The 19,601-nt window shown below is 37.6% G+C and overlaps 1 non-coding gene across 1 annotated transcript; it reads right to left on the bottom strand.

Moving 5' to 3' along the window:
* Window positions 1-11,786: 11,786 nt before the first annotated feature.
* Window positions 11,787-11,894, bottom strand: LOC112731628 (small nucleolar RNA R71). The gene has a single exon (XR_003167399.1). It is a non-coding gene; the product is annotated as a small nucleolar RNA R71 (small nucleolar RNA).
* Window positions 11,895-19,601: the final 7,707 nt, after the last annotated feature.

The raw sequence follows: 19,601 nt of genomic DNA, 5'->3' as shown, positions 1-19,601 counted from the left end.
AAGATCTGAAACAGATGTTTTGGTAGCCAGGAATGAAGAATGATGTAGCTACGTATGTTTTGATGTGTCTCACTTGCCAGAACGTCAAAGTAAAACAATAGAAACCACCAGGAACTTTACAACCAGCCACTGGAGATACCACAATGGAAGTGCAAAGAGATCACGATGGATTTTGTTACTGGGTTACCAAAAATTTGTGCTGGACATGACGCAATTTGGGTAATTGTGGATCGACTGATGAAATCAACACATTTTCTACCAATTCAAATTCGCTATACCTTGGACAAACTCGGATTGTTATACATTAAAGAGATAATATGATTGCATGGGATACCTTCATCAATTGTATCAGACAAAGATCCAAGGTTTACTTCTAGATTTTGGGGAGCTCTGTAGAAAGCTTTTCGAACAAGGTTGCATTTGAGTACAGCATATCACCCACAGATAGATGGGCAGATAGATCGAACGATTCGTACCTTAGAAGACATATTGAGATCTTGTGTGATGGATCAGTGATGAGCAGATATTTTATACACTTTTTATTACTGTTTTCTTAGCGTTTTTGGTTATATTTTGTTAAGTTTTATCAAGTTTTAGTAGGTTTTAATGCAAAAATTACTTTTTGGATGCTACTTTGAGTTTTTGTATTTTTCCTATGTTTTTAGGTGATTTTTGGGTGATTCTGGTAAATTTTGGAAAAACCTGATTCAGAGATAGAGAAAGGACTGTAGATGCTGTCAAATTCTGACCTCCGTGCATTTAAACGAGCATATCTGGAGCTATAGAAGTCCAAATGACCCATATAACATCCAGGACTTTCCAGCAATATATAATGATCCATACTTATCTTTGGAAATGATGGCCCAAAACAGGCATTGAACGCCCATCTGACCCCTTGCCTGGCATTTAGACATCCTAGAAGGACCAAGATGGCGTTTGGACGCCCAAAAGGGAGCAAGCCTAGCGTCCAACGCCCCAAGAGGGGTCCCAGCACGTGAATTCACCCAAAGCTCAGCCCAGACACTCACCTAGTGGGCCCAAGAAGTGGAATTTTGCACCAAGAATCCAGTCTATCTTATTTCTGTAATTTCTAGTTATTAGATTAGTATTGAAAGGAAAAAATCACCCATGTTAAGGGACCTCTTCCGCACTGTTTTCGGATTACATTACTATTTTCTGTAAGCTATGAGCAACTAAACCTCCTAAGTTAGGGTTCGAAGCTCTGCTAATTCTCATGGATTAATAATATTACTGTTTCTATTTCAATATGTCAGATTCTATTCTCTTATGCGTTCTTGTTCTTCAATCTTAATGAATTGAGGGTGAACCATGACATTCATCATTGTTCTACATGGGTTCCGTGCGAGTACTGACCAGAATAGCATTGAACCAAAGCTAGAGAATGCATTGCGGATTCTAAGAGAGTACCTGGGAAACTTTGGATATGTGACATGAAATCCCGTTGACCATGGCTTACTGAGGTCTCTGTGGCATTAAGGCTAGAGTAAAAAAAGCAGCACTCTCTTATCCGGAAGATCTGACCTTGTCTGTGGTGTTTTGAGTAGGATCGCAAAGAAGAGTGGATTGCTTAGAGCATCATCTTCGGCTACAGTAAGAAGTCATGAGTCAACTTCATGAGAGGACATGAGTTACCCGGATATGGTGGACTGCTGTGGTTTAGAAGAGATTAACTTGATGAGAGGACATGAGCTAGTCAGTTATGGCTGCTACTGAATGAATCATTTGTTATTGAAGTAGACAGTAAGAAAAGTTAATCCGAAAAGAAATAGCATCTTCGAAGCCTTAACTGAATCCTTATCACTGTTTTAACATCAATCTGGTATTTTGTTCTTTACTATTTCGTTTATGCTTTCAAACAAACAACCATCTTTTCAAATCACCTGACTAAGATTTACAAGATAGCCATTGCTGCTCAATCCGTCAATCTCCGTGGGATTTGACCCTCACTCACCTGAGGTATTACTTGGACGACCCAGTGCACTTGCTGGTTCAGTTGTGCGGAGTTCAATTCCGCGCACAAATCAGCAGGGTAAATAGGACAAATATTTGTCGTATGGCGCCCTTTACGTGAGGAAATGTCAATCACCATTATGTTGGTACAAAAAGGAGGAAGGTAGTATTTTGGAGCCAAAATTGGTACAAGAGACTATTGAACATATTAAGCACATTCGAGAGAAGATTCAGACTACTCAAAGTTGATAGAAGAGTTATGGAGATATTAGGCATAGGTCCTTAGAGTTTAGCGAGGGTGACCATGTTTTCTTAAAAGTGACACCTACAACTGGGATAGGTAGAGCCCTCAGAACTAAGAAATTTAGTCCACGATACTTAGGTCCTTTTCGAATTCTCATAAAAGTCGGTCTAGAAGCGTACCAAATAATCCTTGCTCCTTATTTGTAAAACCTTCATGATGCTTTTCATGTTTCACAACTCAAGAAATATAATCCCGACGAAAGCCATATTTTATAAACAGAGACAGTACAGCTGCGAGCCAACTTGACATATCAAGCTTTAGCAGCCACGATTATGGAACGAAGTGATAAATAGCCAAAAGGCAAGACAGTACCATCGATTAATGTAGCATGGGGACAAAATGGAACAGAAGAGTACAAATGGAAATTGGAAGACAAGGTGAGGACAGACTATCCATTTCTCTTTATAAGTAATTGAAAATTTTAGTGCATACAAGAATCTTTCCTACACAGGTGCTGTGTCATCAAGCTGCTAAGTCAGCAGCTTCACTGCACCAGACACCTCTCTTAATCTAAGCTGGTACAACATTAAAAGTTGCATTTTTTAGCAACTTCGGGTCCGAATCAAAATTTTGATTTCGTGGTTAGTCTCATTTTGATGAGCCGGTCCCAAATTTTGATAGAACAATTATATTAATGTAATATTTATTTATTATTATATTGTTGGGTATATTATATTATTATTTCCTCTGCTATGATTAATGTTGATCTATATTTAGTAATATAATAACCGAGCTAGAAATCTATCAGTAATGGATAATATCGGCATTCTTAGATGAACTTAGCTTTGCTAATGTATCATCATAGATCTTTTATTCTTATGATTATCTAGTTATTAGTGTCATTCACACTAAGTAACTTATGCTTATCCTTTAGTAGTGTAATCTAATGTATCTAGCTTTAGTAATTATCTTTAGAATAATATTTTATTATTAAATTTTGATGAGACATCACCTTATAATATATGGCGCTCCCAGAACCTTCCACCACATGCTTCCTTTCTTCTTCTCCAAGCTAGGATTTCTTGAGAGCAAAGTAAGAAAATACTTGTATCTTAATACATCTAGCTTTAGTAATTATCCTTTCCTAAGATATTTTAGAAAGTAACTTTAGGTTAAACCTTATCCTAAGCTACAATTTTCCAAGGGTCATTATGACCATCATTTGGCTTCTTGAACAAGCCAAACTCCATGAGAGAAAATGGAAGAACTTCCATAAGAACTCTAAGATTCAACCTTCGTTCTTCTTCAAACTAAAACACCAATAAAAAATATAAACCGATCAAAGTGTTCATCTCTTTCTGCTCTTTTCATGGAGTAAATTAAGGCATGATGGCTGCTCCTCCCTCCTTGAGTTTCGACCATGACTTGTTCATGGTTTAAACTTGACTTTTCTTATGTTCTTGCTTAGGATCTCTTGTTCGCTCACCTTAAGCTCCAAGAGAACGTGATTTCCAATAGCCTTGAGGTGAGAAAATTCTTCTTTTCATCACCATGAAGCTTCAGCCTCCATGGTTCATATGATTCTAAAGTTGTTTTTTTATCTTAAATTAGGCGTAAAAGTGCTTTGGAAGCTTGTTCTTGGTTCAGTTCTTTGCAGCTGCAAAAGAGGTAAGGTTTGGTAAATTAATCAATACTTGATTGTGTTCTTGAGGTGTGAAATCAGATCTAATTGTTTGGTGCTTGATTTTAAGTGTTTATATGATAATTTTACCATGAAATCTTGTTGTTTAAATGCTTGAACGTTGAGTTCTTGTGAAGTTGCTGCTGCTGCTGTTGGAAAATGAGACCTTCCAAAAATGATTTTCAAGAGATTTTATGTGTGTTTGATGTGTTATTGATGGCTGAAACGTTGCTATTTGGTTTGGCAATAATCAGGTAAGTATCGGTTACCGAAAAGGTTGAAAAACTAGTTGAAAATCAAGTGGGAATTTGATGAATTTTTGAAGAAAGTTTTTCATCCCCTTGGAGATCAAGAAAACCCTAAGTTTTAATTGTTCTAGGGTCAAATTTTAATTATTAAAAAGTTTGGAGTTGAAAGTTAATTAGTAAAAAGTTAAGGGGCCAAAGTATAACTATCAAAAGTTAAGGTGGTCAAAATATAATTTTTTAAAATTTTGAATAAAATATTATTATTTTAATAATAAAATATTAATATATTATTTTATTAATAATAATTAAATATTGATAAAAAGACAAGTTTTCCTAAAAGTCTTAGGAAGATAATTTTAAGCCCATAATTGCCTAATTCTCTTTAATAAATCCCTAAGGGAGGGTATAGTGGTATGTTGGGTAATGAAACAGGATTTTGAAACTCGTAATCTGTTAGTAAGAAAAGAAGTTAAAAGCTATATAGCAGTGGACTTAGCCTTACAGAGTAAACAGAGACTTGTAAAATAAGGTCATTGTGCTATTGTGATGTTTGATTTATGATTAAGTGGGAAAGATAGAGATGATTACTAGGTTCTGCAAAAGTATGGTTATATGTGATTTATGAGCCTTCTAGAGATGCTTGAGAATATTATGCAGGGATGCCCATATTGTGCTGTTGCTTCCTAGATAGGCTGCGATAGAGAATGTACCAGCCCTGCAAGTTGAGAATGCTTGGTAGAGGCCTGACTAGCATACCTGCAGTATATTGAGATTTGATCAAACACTAGCCTTGCAAGTCGATAGTACTTGGTAGAGGGTATGTTATACTTAATCTATGATTAAGTTCTGGGAAAGCCTTATCTGACTAGCAGCGTCGAATTACATCGAGTACGAGTCAAAACCGACAAATGAGCTCATTACCTGCAGTAAGATTAGACATGAATCATATTTGTTTGCACATAATTGTGTGATTGCATATTGGATGTGATTGTGCATATGTTTCTTGTTTCTTTTGCTATCTGTGTTTTGGCTTATATTATTGTTATGTATATAATTATCTGAACTTTATTATGACTATGTGGTCACAGACGTTTTAAATAAACTTAACTAAAAACTCTGAGCTTACTAAGAACTCCCTAGGACCTGGGACGTCTTATGTACATATATGTATATATTATATGAGTCAATAACTAAGGACTGCTATATCGCAATTCTGTACTTGTATGACTAAGCTGCTCTTGTATCATGATGTATATTATATTGTGTTGTTTTATATATATTACTTTCTACTATTCTCTGAATGTGTGTGCTTATGTTTCCTTGTTATACTGTATGTATGAAACTCTAAACTACTATTGTTTTTAAAAAAAAAAAATTTTACTCGTAAACTCACATGGTGTTAACAACGAACATGCTTATATTTATTAATTATTACTTAAATTAGGGAAACAAGTTAGTAACGTTCAGCTTCTAGTATGATCATGACATGCTGAGAGGGCATAATTGGTTGGAGTGGTATGCTTGCCCTCCCATGTTATACGTGAAGCTCTCTGTTTGGTCGAAAAAGGTTTCTATTGGCTTCTATATACTTGCTCAAAGTGATTCTTGGTCTCCTTTTTCTTCAATCTTCACCAATTCTCTTCTAAATTCTCCTATAATCAATGAAAGCACACTAACTCAAAGTATTGCTCAATTAATCATGAAATCACTACTTATCTTACAATAACTCTTAGTTTATTGATTGGAATTCTAAGAGAAAAATACTAGAGATGCGCACGCATCAGACGGCAACCACCGCGACAGCGTTCATGGCATGACAGGGACGGAAGCGGTCCCCCTCTCTCTCCAGTCGCATTCTGTCCCTTCTTCCTTAACTCAGTTCGGTGAGAAAGCAAATCCACAGTAATGACAATGGCACGACGGCTCCAACAGTGGTTCTTAGACAACAACAGCGGTGACGTTGGTGGTTTTAACAACTGCGACGACGGTGGCAGACTCCAACGATGGCGACAGTCCTAACTGGTACCAGCGGTGATGATAGAAACCACCCCTTCTCTCTATCGTTCCCTGCTTCTCTCTTTTGCTCTACTCTAATGTGCTTGCTCTCTCTCTCTCTCTCTCTCTCTCTCTCTCTCTCTCTCTCTCTCTCTCCGCGAATAGTGACAGCAACAACGTGGAGTACGGTGGCACGGCATAACGGCTCCTCCCTCCGCATCTCTGGTCCGTGAAATTCAAACTCTCATAACTTCACCGATAAGTGCACCGGGTCCTCCAAGTAATACCTTAGGTGAGTGAGCGTCGATCCCACGAGGATTGTTAGATTGAGCAAGTAATGGTTATCCTGCAGATTTTAGTTAAGCGAATAGAAAGATAGTGGTTGTTGTTGTAGGCGCATAAAATAAAATAGTAAAGAAAGCAATAAAGAATTGACGTAGAAAAAGTAATAAGAAAAAAGTTAAGGCTTTGGAGATGCTTTATCCTTCCGGATTAATACTGCTTACTGACTACATTAACAATGAATGATTCATTCTATGACAAAGCTGTAAGTGATTAACGCCATTGGTCAGGGTCAATTAATCGCCTCTAATCCATATCAAACGCCATTGTTAATGGTCATTTAATATGAACGAGGATGAAGCTCACGCAATTTACGCTCCCTTGATCCTACTTAAAACACCACAGACAAGGTTAGATCTTTCAAATTGGAGAATGAAGCTCAATATTCTAGCCTTAGAGCAGAAACCTCATTACCCATAACTAACAAGATTATATGTCACATATCCTAATTAGCCCAGATAAACTGTTGGTCTAGGTGATGTATTCTCAAGCTATAGCTCAATACTATCCGAGTCAGGACTCGCAAGAACTCAGGTAGAATAAGGGGTCATACTCTTGTTCCACCATAGATTTATTAGATGAAGAACAAAAATACATCATAGAATGGAATCAAACATATATTAAAATATAGAAGTAATCATACTAACCCATAGGACAAACAGAGCTCCTAACCTTAACCTAGGAGGTTTAGTTGCTCATAATTTATAGAGAAAACATAGAAGATCTATCTAATTATGAATTGATGATTAATCCTAAGTGATCTCTCCTTTAAATAGTAAATACTAACCCTAAGAAATGTTAAATTTAAATTAAAAATACAATGATAAACTAAAACAAGCTAAGGAGTGCTAAAATCCACTTTGGGCCCACTTTGGTTGAGTGCTTCGTCCAAGCCTGGTGTTCAACTTGGAGAATGGGTGTTGAACGTCCATTAGAGGATGAATGCGCTACTTCCTTGCTCCCTTGGTGGCGTTGAACGCCAGCTTGGGGCATTCAACGGTGGGCTTGCTTCTTTTTGGGCGTTGAACTCTAGATGTGGACGTTTAACGCCAGTTTTGGGCATTGATCTGGAAAAGAAGTGAAGACTTGCATTATCTACCTCTTTCTCTTATCTAAAAGGACCATAGAAATAGGGCAGTCTCATTCAATTAATGCAATTTCATGAACTAAATAATAAATTTTATGGTACATTGCTTTAAAATGAGTTTTGTTTGAATTTCAGGTGAAAAGAGCAACAAAAGAAGAAAGAAGCAAGAAAGAGGAGATGGGCGTGTGTGCTGGGCATGCCACTTAGTGCAAACACCAACAAATTGAATGGGCATGGTACGCCAGCTAATTGGCATGGCACGCCAGTTATCAAGTCCAGAGAAGAGTCCATGAAGCTTTCAATGGGTGTGGCACACCAGTTGTCAAGTCCAGAGAAGAGTCCATGAAGCTTTCAATGGGCGTGGCACGCCAAGGCCAGGTGTGGCACGCGAAGGAGATGAAGCATAATAGGCGTGGCACACCTAGGCCAGGCGTGGTACGCCCAGGCCATGCGTGGCACGCCCAGGGTAGGTGTTTCAGAGAAGGGACTATACGCTTTTTGGCATTGTTTTTACATAGTTTTTAGTATGATTTAGTTAGTTTTTAGTATATTTTTATTAGCTTTTAAATAAAAATCACATTTCTGGACTTCACTATGAGTTTGTGTGTTTTTCTGTGATTTCAGGTAATTTCTGGCTGAAATTGAGGGACCTGAGCAAAAATCTTATTCAGGCTGAAAAAGGACTGCAGATGCTGTTGGATTCTGACCTCCCTGCACTCAAAGTAGATTTTCTGGAGCTACAGAACTCCAAATGGCGCTCTCTTAATTGCGTTAGAAAGTAGACATCCATGACTTTCCAGCAATATATAATAGTCCATACTTTTCACGAGTTTAGACGACGCAAACTGGCGTTCAACACCAGTTCCATGCTGCATTCTGGAGTTAACCGCCAGAAATAGGTTGCAAAGTGGAGTTAAACGCCAGAAACGGGTTACAAACTGGAGTTCAACTCCAAGAGAAGCCTCTACACGTGTAAAGCTCAAAGCTCAGTCCAAGCACACACCAAGTGGGCCCCAGAAGTGGATTTCTGCATCATTTACTCATTTCTGTAAACCCTAGTAACTAGTTAGTATAAATAGGACTTTTTACTATTGTATTTACATCTTTGGATTATCTTTTGATCCTTTGATCACGTTTGGGGGCTGGCCATTCGGCCATGCCTGGACCTTATCACTTATGTATTTTCAACGGTAGAGTTTCTACACTCCATAGATTAAGGTGTGGAGCTCTGCTGTTCCTCATGAATTAATACAAAGTACTATTGTTTCTCTATTCAATTCAAGCTTATTCCTATTCTAAGATATCCATTCGCACACAAGAACATGATGAATGTGATGATTATGTGACGCTCATCATCTTTCTCACTTATGAACGCGTGCCTGACAAACACTTCCGTTCTACAAGCAAACAAGCTAGAATGAGTATCTCTTAGATATCTAATACAGGGGACCGAGTCCGAGATATTAGAGTCTTTGTGGTATAAGTTAGAACCCATGGATGGCCATTCTTGAGATCCAAAAAGTCTAAACCTTGTCTGTGGTATTCCGAGTAGGATCTGGGAAGGGATGGCTGTGACGAGCTTCAAACTCGCGAGTGTTGGGCGTAGTGACAGACGCAAAAGGATAGTAAATCCTATTCCAGTATGATCGAGAACCGACAGATGATTAGCCATGCAGTGACAGCGCATTGGACCATTTTCACAGAGAGGATGGGATGTAGCCATTGACAACGATGATGCCCTACATAAAGCTTGCCATGGAAGGGAGTAGAAATGATTGGATGAAGACAGCAGGAAAGCAGAGGTTCAGAGGAACGAAAGCATCTCTATATGCTTTTCTGAAATTCTCACCAATGAATTACATAAGTATCTCTATCCTAGTTTATGTTTTATTTATCTTTTAATTATTAAAACTCTATAACCTTTTGAATATGCCTGACTGAGATTTACAAGGTGACCATAGCTTGCTTCAAGCCGACAATCTCCGTGGGATCGACCCTTACTCACGTAAGGTTTATTACTTGGACGACCCAGTGCACTTGCTGGTTAGTTGTATCGAAATTGTGAAAAATAACTAAAATTATGAACGTGCGTATTAAGTTTTTAGCGCTGTTACCAAGGAATGAACGATCACGATTTCATGCACCAAGTTTTTGGCGCCGTTGCCGAGGATTGTTCGAGTTTGGACAACTGACGGTTTATATTGTTGCTCAGATTAAGTAATTTTATTTTATTTTTAAGCTTTTTTATTTCTTATTTTCGAAAATAATATAAAAAAATATATAATTTCTTTTTCATTTTTCCCACAATAATTTTCGAAAAAATCCAAAAAAAAAAATTATAAAATCATAAAATCAAAAATATTTTTTCTCAAAAAATTATTTTCGAAAATTTCATGCATTGCATTCTTCAAGATCTTCAAGTTGTTCTTGGCCAGTCTTCTTGTTTGATCTTCATATTTTCTTGTTTTGTGTCTTTTCTTGTTTTTCATATGCATTCTTGAATTATTAATGTCTAAAGAATAAAAATTTTTAAGTTTGGTGTCTTGCATGTTTTCTTTTCTTGAAAATTTTTCAAAAATAAGTTCTTGGTGTTCATCTTGACATTCAAAGTGTTCTTGGTGTTCATCTTGACATTCATAGTGTTTTTGCATGCATTTTTGGTTTTGATCTTAATTCTTCATGTTTTGTTTCATTCTTGCTGTTTAATGAAAAAAAAAAGAGAGAAAAACATCAAAAAGATATCTTTTCGTTTTTTCTCTTTCATCATTAAAAATTCAAAAAATCAAAAAAATATCTTTCCCTTTTTCACTCATAAATTTTCGAAAATTTGAGTTGACTTTTTCAAAACATTTTAAAATTTAGTTGTTTCTTATGAGTCAAATCAAATTTTCAATTTAAAAATTCTATCTTTTTCAAATCTTTTTCAAAAATCAAATCTTTTTCAATTTTTCTTTCATATTTTCGAAAATTTCAAATTAATTTTCAAAATCTTTTTCTTATTTTTATTCCATATTTTCGAATTCAATGCTAACAATTAAAGTGATTGATTCAAAAATATTAAGTTTGTTACTTGCCTAATAAGAAAGGTTCAATCTTTAAATTTTAGAATCATATCTTTTTAGTTTCTTGTTAGTCAAGTAATCAACTTTAATTTTCAAAATCAAATCTTTTCAAATTTCTTTTTCAAATCTTTTTCAAAATAAAGTTTCAATCACATCTTTTTCAAAATTTAATTTCAACATCTTTTCTAACTTTTTATCTTTTCAAATTTGATTTTCAAATCTTTTTCAATTAACCACTTTACTTTTTTTTTTATTCTTATCTTTTTCAAAACCACCTAACTATTTCTCTCTTCTAATTTTCGAAAATCACCTCCCTCTTTTTTTTCAAAAACTTTTTAATTAATTAATTGTTTCTTCTAACTTTTTCGAATACTAATTAATAAATAAAATAAAAACAAAAATATTTTTCTTTTTTTTTCTTATTCTTCTAATTTTTGAAATTTTCTCCCCCTCATCTCTTTCTAATTATTTTATTTATCTACTAACACTTCTCTTCTTCTTAAAAATTCGAACCCTCTCCCTCTTTCTATGTTCGAATTCTTTTTCTTCTCTTATACTCACATAAAGGAACCTCTCTACTGTGGCAAAGAGGATCCCTATTATTTTCTGTTCCTTTCTTTTTCATATAAGCAGGAGCAAGGACAAGAACATTCTTGTTGAAGCAGATCCTGAACCTAAAAGGACTCTGAAGAAGAAACTAAGAGAAGCTAAAATAGAACAATCTAGAGAAAACCTTACAGAGAATCTTGAAAAAGAAGGAGACATGGCCGAAAATAATAACAATGCAAGGAAGATGCTTGGTGACTTTACTACACCAAATTCCAATTTACATGGAAGAAGCAGGTCAATTCCTGCCATAGGAGTAAACAACTTTGAGCTTAAACCTCAATTAGTTTCTCTGATGCAACAGAACAGCAAGTTTTATGGACTTCCATCTGAAGATCCTTTTTAGTTCTTAACTGAGTTCTTGCAGATCTGTGATACTGTTAAGACCAATCGGGTTGATCCCGAGGTCTACAGGCTTATGCTTTTCCCGTTTGCTGTAAGAGACAGAGCTAGAGTATGGTTGGACTCTAAACCTAAAGATAGCATGAAATCTTGGGATAAGCTGGTCACGACTTTCTTAGCCAAGTTCTTTCCTCCTCAAAAGCTTAGTAAGCTTAGAGTGGATGTTCAAACCTTCAAACAGAAAGAAGGTGAATCCCTCTATGAAGCTTGGGAGAGATACAAGGAACTGACCAAAAAGTGTCCTTCTGACATGCTTTCAGAATGGACCATCCTGGATATATTCTATGATGGTCTGTCTGAGCTATCAAAGATGTCACTGGACCATTCTACAGGTGGATCCATTCACCTAAAGAAAACGCCTGCAAAAGCTCAAGAACTCATTAACATGGTTGCAAATAACCAGTTCATGTACACTTTTGAAAGGAATCCTGTGAATAATGGGACGCCTATGAGGAAGGGAGTTCTTGAAATTGATACTCTGAATGCCATATTGGCTCAGAATAAAATACTGACTTAGCAAGTCAATATGATCTCTCAGAGTCTGAATGGATTGAAGGAATCATCCAACAGTACTAAAGAGGCATCTTCTGAAGAAGAAGCTTATGATCCTGAGAACCCTGCAATAGCAGAGGTGAATTACATGGGTGAACCCTATGGAAACACCTATAATCCCTTATGGAGAAATCATCCAAATTTCTCATGAAAGGATCAACGAAAGCCTCAACAAGGCTTTAATAATGGTGGAAGAAACAGGTTTAGCACTAGCAAGCCTTTTCCATCATCCACTCAGCAACATACAGAGAGTTCTGAGCAGAATCCATCTAGCTTAGCAAATATAGTCTCTGATCTATCTAAGGCCACTGTAAGTTTCATGAATGAAACACGGTCCTCCATTAGGAATTTGGAGGCACAAGTGGGCCAGCTGAGTAAAAGAGTCACTGAAACTCCTCCTAGTACTCTCCCAAGCAATACAGAAGAGAATCCAAAACGAGAGTGCAAGGCCATTGATTTAACCATCATGGCCGAACCTACAAGGGAGGGAGAGGATGTGAATCCCAGTGAGGAAGACCTCCTGGGACGTCCAGTGATCAACAAGGAGTTTTCCTCTGAGGAACCAAAGGAATCTGAGGCTCATCTAGAGACCATAGAGATTCCATTGAACCTCCTTATGCCATTCATGAGCTCTGATGAGTATTCTTCTTCTGAAGAGAATGAAGATGTCACTGAAGAGCAAGTTGCCAAGTACCTTGGTGCAATCATGAAGCTGAATGCCAAATTATTTGGTAATGAGACTTGGGAAGATGAACCTCCCTTGCTCATCAATGAACTGAGTGATCTGGATCAACTGACATTGCCTCAGAAGAAACAGGATCCTGGAAAGTTCTTAATACCTTGTACCATAGGCACCATGACCTTTGAGAAGGCTCTATGTGACCTTGGGTCAGGGATAAACCTCATGCCACTCTCTGTAATGGAGAAACTGGGAATCTTTGAGGTGCAAGCAGCCAGAATCTCATTAGAGATGGCAGACAACTCAAGAAAACAGGCTTATGGACAAGTAGAGGACGTGTTAGTAAAGGTTGAAGGCCTTTACATCCCTGTTGATTTCATTATCCTAGACACTGGGAAGGAAGAGGATGAATCCATCATCTTTGGAAGACCCTTCCTAGCCATAGCAAGAGCTGTGATTGATGTGGAGAGAGGAGAATTGATCCTTTAACTGAATGAGGATAACCTTGTGTTTAAAACTCAAGGATCTCCTTCTGTAACCATGGAGAGGAAGCATGAAAAGCTTCTCTCACTGCAGAGTCAACCAAAGCCCCCATAGTCAAACTCTAAGTTTGGTGTTGGGAGGCCACAACCAAACTCTAAGTTTAGTGTTGAACCCCCACATTCAAACTCTAAGTTTGGTGTTGGGAGGTTCCAACCTTGCTCTGATTATCTGTGAGGCTCCGTGAGAGCTCACTGTCAAGCTATTGACATTAAAGAAGCGCTTGTTGGGAGGTAACCCAATGTTATTTAATCATATCTATTTTATTTTCTTTTTTGTTATTTCGTGTTTTATTAGGTTGATGATCATGTGGAGTCACAAAAACTACTGAAAAATCAAAAACAGAATGAAAAACAGCATTAAAAACAGCACACCCTGGAGGAGAGGCATGCTGGCGTTAAACGCCAGAAACAAGCATTTGTCTGGCGTTTAACGCCAGAAACAAGCACCAAGCTGGCGTTTAATGACAGAACCAAGCATCTACCTGACGTTAAACGCAAGAAACAAGCTACATTTGGACGTTTAACGCCAGAAACAGGCAGCAGTCTAGCGTTAAATGCCAAGATTGCACAGCAAGGGCATTTTACACGCCTAATTGGAGCAGGGATGTTAAGTCCTTGGCCCCACTGGATCTGTGGACTCCACAGGATCCCTACCACTTCTTCTCTTATCTTCACACCTTTTCATAACATTCTTCCTCAATTAACCTCCACCAATCACCTCCATTACTCCTCCAAAACCATTATACAACCCACCTACACCCACCCACTTAAATTCAAACCATCACTCCTTCCTTTTCACACATCATAACCACTTAAACCCCCTTGACCGAACTATTCACACACCTCCATCTCCTCCATTTTCTTCTTCTTCTACTACTTCCTTTCTTCTTTTGCTCGGGAACGAGCAAATATTTTAAGTTTGGTGTGGTAAAAAGCATAGCTTTTTGTTTTTTCATAACCATTAATGGCACCTAAGGCCAGAGAAACCTCTAGAAAGAGGAAAGGGAAGGCAATTGCTTCCACCTCTGAGTCATGGGAGATGGAGAGATTCATCTCAAAAGCTCATCACTAAGAAAAGGATGGAGCAAACAAGAGAGTCCACTTATGGACCTCAATAAGAACATGAGGAAATTCCTCACCATGAAATCCCTAAGATGCCTCAAGGGATGCACTTCCCTCCACAAAACTATTGGGAGCAAATCAACACCTCCCTAGGAGAATTAAGCCCCAACATGGGACAACTAAGGATGGAGCACCAAGAGCACTCCATCATCCTCCATGAAATTAGAGAAGATCAAAGAGCTATGAGGGAGGAGCAACAAAGACAGGGAAGAGACATAGAGGAGCTCAAGAGCACCATTGGTTCTTCAAGAAGAGGAATACAATACCCTCACTAAGGTGGACTCATTCCTTAATCTCCTTGTTCTTATTTTTCTGTTTTTCGATTTTTGAGCTTTATGTTTATTTATATTTGTGTCTTATTACAAGATCATTAGTGTCTAAGTGTCTATGCCTTAAAGTTATGAATATGAATCCATCACCTCTCTTGAATGAAAAATGTTTTAATTACAAAAGAACAAGAAGTACATGGTTTTGAATTCATCCTTGAAACTAGTTTAATTATTTTGATGTGGTGGCAATACTTTTTGTTTTCTGAATGTATGCTTGAACAGTGCATATGTCTTTTGAATTTGATGTTTATGAATGTTAAATATGTTGGCTCTTGAAGAATAAGGAAAAAGGAGAAATGTTATTTAATAATCTGAAAAATTATAAAAATGATTCTTGAAGCAAGAAAAAGCCGTGAATACAAAAGCTTACAGAAAAAAAAAATTGGCAAAAAAAAAAGAGAAAAAGAAAAAGCAAGTAGAAAAAGCCAAAAGCTCTTTAAACCAAAAGGCAAGAGCAAAAAGCCAATAGCCCTTAAAACCAAAAGGAAAGGGTAATAAAAAGGATCCAAGGCTTTGAGCATCAGTGGATAGGAGGGCCTAAAGGAATAAAATCCTGGCCTAAGCGGCTAAACCAAGCTGTCCCTAACCATGTGCTTGTGGCGTGAAGGTGTCAAGTGAAAACTTGAGACTGGGCAGTTAAAGTCAAGGTCCAAAGCAAAAACAGAGTGTGCTTAAGAACCCTGGACACCTCTAATTGGGGACTTTAGCAAAGCTGAGTCACAATCTGAAAAGGTTCACCCAGTTATGTGTCTGTGGCATTTATGTATCCGGTGGTAATACTAGAAAACAAAGTGCTTAGGGCCACGGCCAAGACTCATAAAGTATCTGTGTTCAAGAATCAACATACTGAACTAGGAGAATCAATAACACTATCTGAACTCTGAGTTCCTATAGATGCCAATCATTCTGAACCTCAATGGATAAAGTGAGATGCCAAAACTATTCAAGAGGCAAAAAGCTACAAGTCCCACTCATCTGATTGGATCTAAGTTTCATTGATATTTTAGAATTTATAGTAAATTCTTTTTTTTATCCTATTTTATTTTTAGTTGCTTGGGGACAGGAAACAATTTAAGTTTGGTGTTGTGATGAGCGGATAATTTATACGCTTTTTGGCATTGTTTTTACATAGTTTTTAGTATGATTTAGTTAGTTTTTAGTATATTTTTATTAGTTTTTAAATAAAAATCACATTTCTGGACTTCACTATGAGTTTGTGTGTTTTTCTATGATTTCAGGTAATTTTTGGCTGAAATTGAGGGACCTGAGCAAAAATCTTATTCAGGCTGAAAAAGGACTGCAGATGCTGTTGGATTCTGACCTCCCTGCACTCAAAGTGGATTTTCTGGAGCTACAGAACTCCAAATGGCGCTCTCTCAATTGCGTTGGAAATTCGACATCCAGGGCTTTCCAGAAATATATAATAGTTTATAATTTTCATGAGTTTAGATGATGCAAACTGGCGTTCAACGCCAGTTCCATGCTGCATTCTGGAGTTAAACGCCAGAAACAGGTTGCAAAGTGGAGTTAAACGCCAGAAACAGGTTACAAACTGGCGTTCAACTCCAAGAGAAGCCTCTACATGTGTAAAGCTCAATGCTCAGCCCAAGCACACACCAAGTAGGCCCCAGAAGTGGATTTCTGCATCATTTACTCATTTCTGTAAACCCTAGTAATTAGTTAGTATAACTCCACTTTGGTGTGTGCTTGGACTGAGCATTGAATCTTTCACATGGAGAGGTCTTTCTTGGAGTTAAACGCCAGTTTATAACCTGTTTCTGGCGTTTAACTCCACTTTGCAACCTGTTTCTGGCGTTTGACTCCAGAATAGGGCAAGGAGCTAGCGTTGAACGCCAGTTTGCGTCATCTAAACTCGGGCAAAGTATGGACTATTATATATTGCTGGAAAGCCCTGGATGTCTACTTTCCAACGCAATTGAGAGCGCATCATTTGGAGGTCTATAGCTCCAGAAAATCCACTTTGAGTTCAGGGAGGTCAGAATCCAACAGCATCTGCAGTCCTTCTTCAACCTCTGAATCTGATTTTTGCTCAAGTCCCTCAATTTCAGCCAGAAAATACCTGAAATCACAAAAAAATACACAAACTCATAGTAAATTCTAGAAATGTGATTTTTACTTAAAAACTAATAAAAATATACTGAAAAAACTAATTAAATCATACTAAAAACTATGTAAAAAGAATGCCAAAAAGCGTATAAATTATCCGCTCATCACAACACCAAACTTAAATTGTTGCTTGTCCCCAAGCAACTGAAAATCAAAGAGGATAAAAAGAAGAGAATATACTATAAATTCCAAAATATCAATGAAACTTAGCTCCAATCAGATGAGCGGGACTAGTAGCTTTTTGCCTCTTGAATAGTTTTGGCATCTCACTTTATCCATTGAAGTTCAGAATGATTGGCATCTATAGGAACTTAGAATTTAGATAGTGTTATTGATTCTCTTAGTTCAGTGTGTTGATTCTTGAACACAGCTACTTTATGAGTCTTGGCTGTGGCCCTAAGCACTTTGTTTTCTAGTATTACCACCGGATACATAAATGCCACAGACACATAACTGGGTGAACCTTTTTAGATTGTGACTCAGCTTTGCTAAAATCCCCAATTAGAGGTGTCCAGGGTTCTTAAGCACACTCTTCTTTTGCTTTGGACCTCGACTTTAACCGCTCAATCTCAAGTTTTCACTTGACACCTTCACGCCACAAGCACATGGTTAGGGACAGCTTGGTTTAGCCGCTTAGGCCAGGATTTTATTCCTTTAGGCCCTCCTATCCACTGATGCTCAAAGCCTTGGATCCTTTTTATTACCCTTGCCTTTTGGTTTTAAGGGCTATTGGCTTTTTCTACTTACTTTTTTTTTTCTCTTTCTCTCTTTTTTTTTTTTGCCATTTTTCTTTTCTCTTTTTTTTTTCTGCAAGCTTTTGTATTCACTGCTTTTTCTTGCTTCAAGAATCAATTTTATGATTTTTCAGATTATCAAATAAAATTTCTCCTTTTTCATCATTCTTTCAAGAGCCAACATATTTAACATTCATAAACCACAATTTCAAAAGACATATGCACTGTTCAAGCAGTCATTCAGAAAACAAAAAGTATTGTCACCACATCAAAATAATTAAACTAGTTTCAAGGATGAATTCGAAACCCTGTACTTCTTGTTCTTTTGTTTTTATAACATTTTTCATTTAAGAGAGGTGATGGAGTCATAGGACATTCATAGCTTTAAGACATAGACACTTAAATACTAATGATCATGTAATAAGACACAAACATAAACATAAAGCATAGTAAACAAAAAAAAAATAGAAAATAAGAACAAGGAGATTAAGGAATAGGTCCACCTTAGAGAGGGTGGCGTCTTCCTCTTCTTAAAGAACCAATGGTGCTCTTGAGCTCCTCTATGTCTCTTCCTTGCCTTTGTTGCTCCTCCCCCATAGCTCTTTGATCTTCTCTAATCTCATGGAGGATGATGGAGTGCTCTTGGTGCTCCACCCTTAGTTGTCCCATGTTGGAGCTTAATTCTCCTAAGGAAGTGTTGATTTTCTCCCAATAGTTTTGTGGAGGGAAGTGCATCCCTTGAGGCATCTCAGGGATTTCATGGTGAAGAATTTCCTCATGCTCTTGTTGAGGTCCATGATCTCTTGTTTGCTCCATCCTTTTCTTAGTGATGGGCTTGTCCTCTTCAATGAAGATGTCTCTTGGCCACAGCTTCATAGAAGTGGTCTTGATGGACCTTTGAGATGAATCTCTCCATCTCCCATGACTCAGAGGTGGAAGAAATTACCTTTCCTTTCCTCTTTCTTGAGGTTTTTCTAGCCTTAGGTGCCATTAATGGTTATGCAAAAACAAAAAGCAATGCTTTTACCACACCAAACTTAAAATGTTTGCTTGTCCCCGAGCAAAAGAATAGGGAAAGAAGGAGAAGAAGAAGAAGAATAGAGGAGAGGGAGAGAGGTGTGTATTCGGCCAAGGGTAAGAAGAGAGGGTTGTGTTGTGTGAAAATGAAGAAGGAATGAGTGGTTTATATAGGAGTGGGGAAGGTTTAGGGTTCGGCCATTAGGGTTGGGTTTGGGAGGGAAAAGAGTTTGAATTTTGGAGGTAGGTAGGGTTTATGGGGAAGAGAGTTATGGATGTGAGTGGTGAAGAGGTGATGGGGAAGAGTGATTGAGGTGATTGGTGAGGGGTATTTGTGGGAGAGAGTTATGAAAATGTGTGAAGAGGAGAGAAGAAAAGATCGGGATCCAGTGGAGTCCACAGATCCAATGGGGCCAAGGATTTAACATCCCTGCTCCAATTAGGCGTGTAAAACACCCTTGCTGTGCAATCCTAGCGTTTAACGCCAGACTACTGCTTGTTTCTGGCATTAAACGCCCAAATGTAGCCTGTTTCTGGCGTTTAACGCCAGGCAGATGCTTGTTTCTAGCGTTAAACACCAGACAGATGCTTGTTTCTGGTGTTTAAACGCCAAAATGCTCCTCCTCCAGGGTGTGCTGTTTTTAATGCTGTTTTTCATTCTGTTTTTGATTTTTCAGTAGTTTTTGTGACTCCACATGATCATCAACCTAAAAATTAAAATAAAATAAAATAGATATAATTAAATAACATTGGGTTGCCTCCCAACAAGCGCTTCTTTAATGTCAATAGCTTGACAGTGAGCTCTCATGGAGCCTCACAGATATTCATAGCATTGTTGGGACCTCCCAACACCTAACTTAG

This window comes from Arachis hypogaea, chromosome 12 (genome assembly GCF_003086295.3).
Source record: "Arachis hypogaea cultivar Tifrunner chromosome 12, arahy.Tifrunner.gnm2.J5K5, whole genome shotgun sequence".
NCBI lineage: Eukaryota > Viridiplantae > Streptophyta > Magnoliopsida > Fabales > Fabaceae > Arachis > Arachis hypogaea.
The sequence above is the reverse complement of the archived record's forward strand: the minus strand, read 5'-3'. Positions and strand labels throughout refer to the sequence as shown.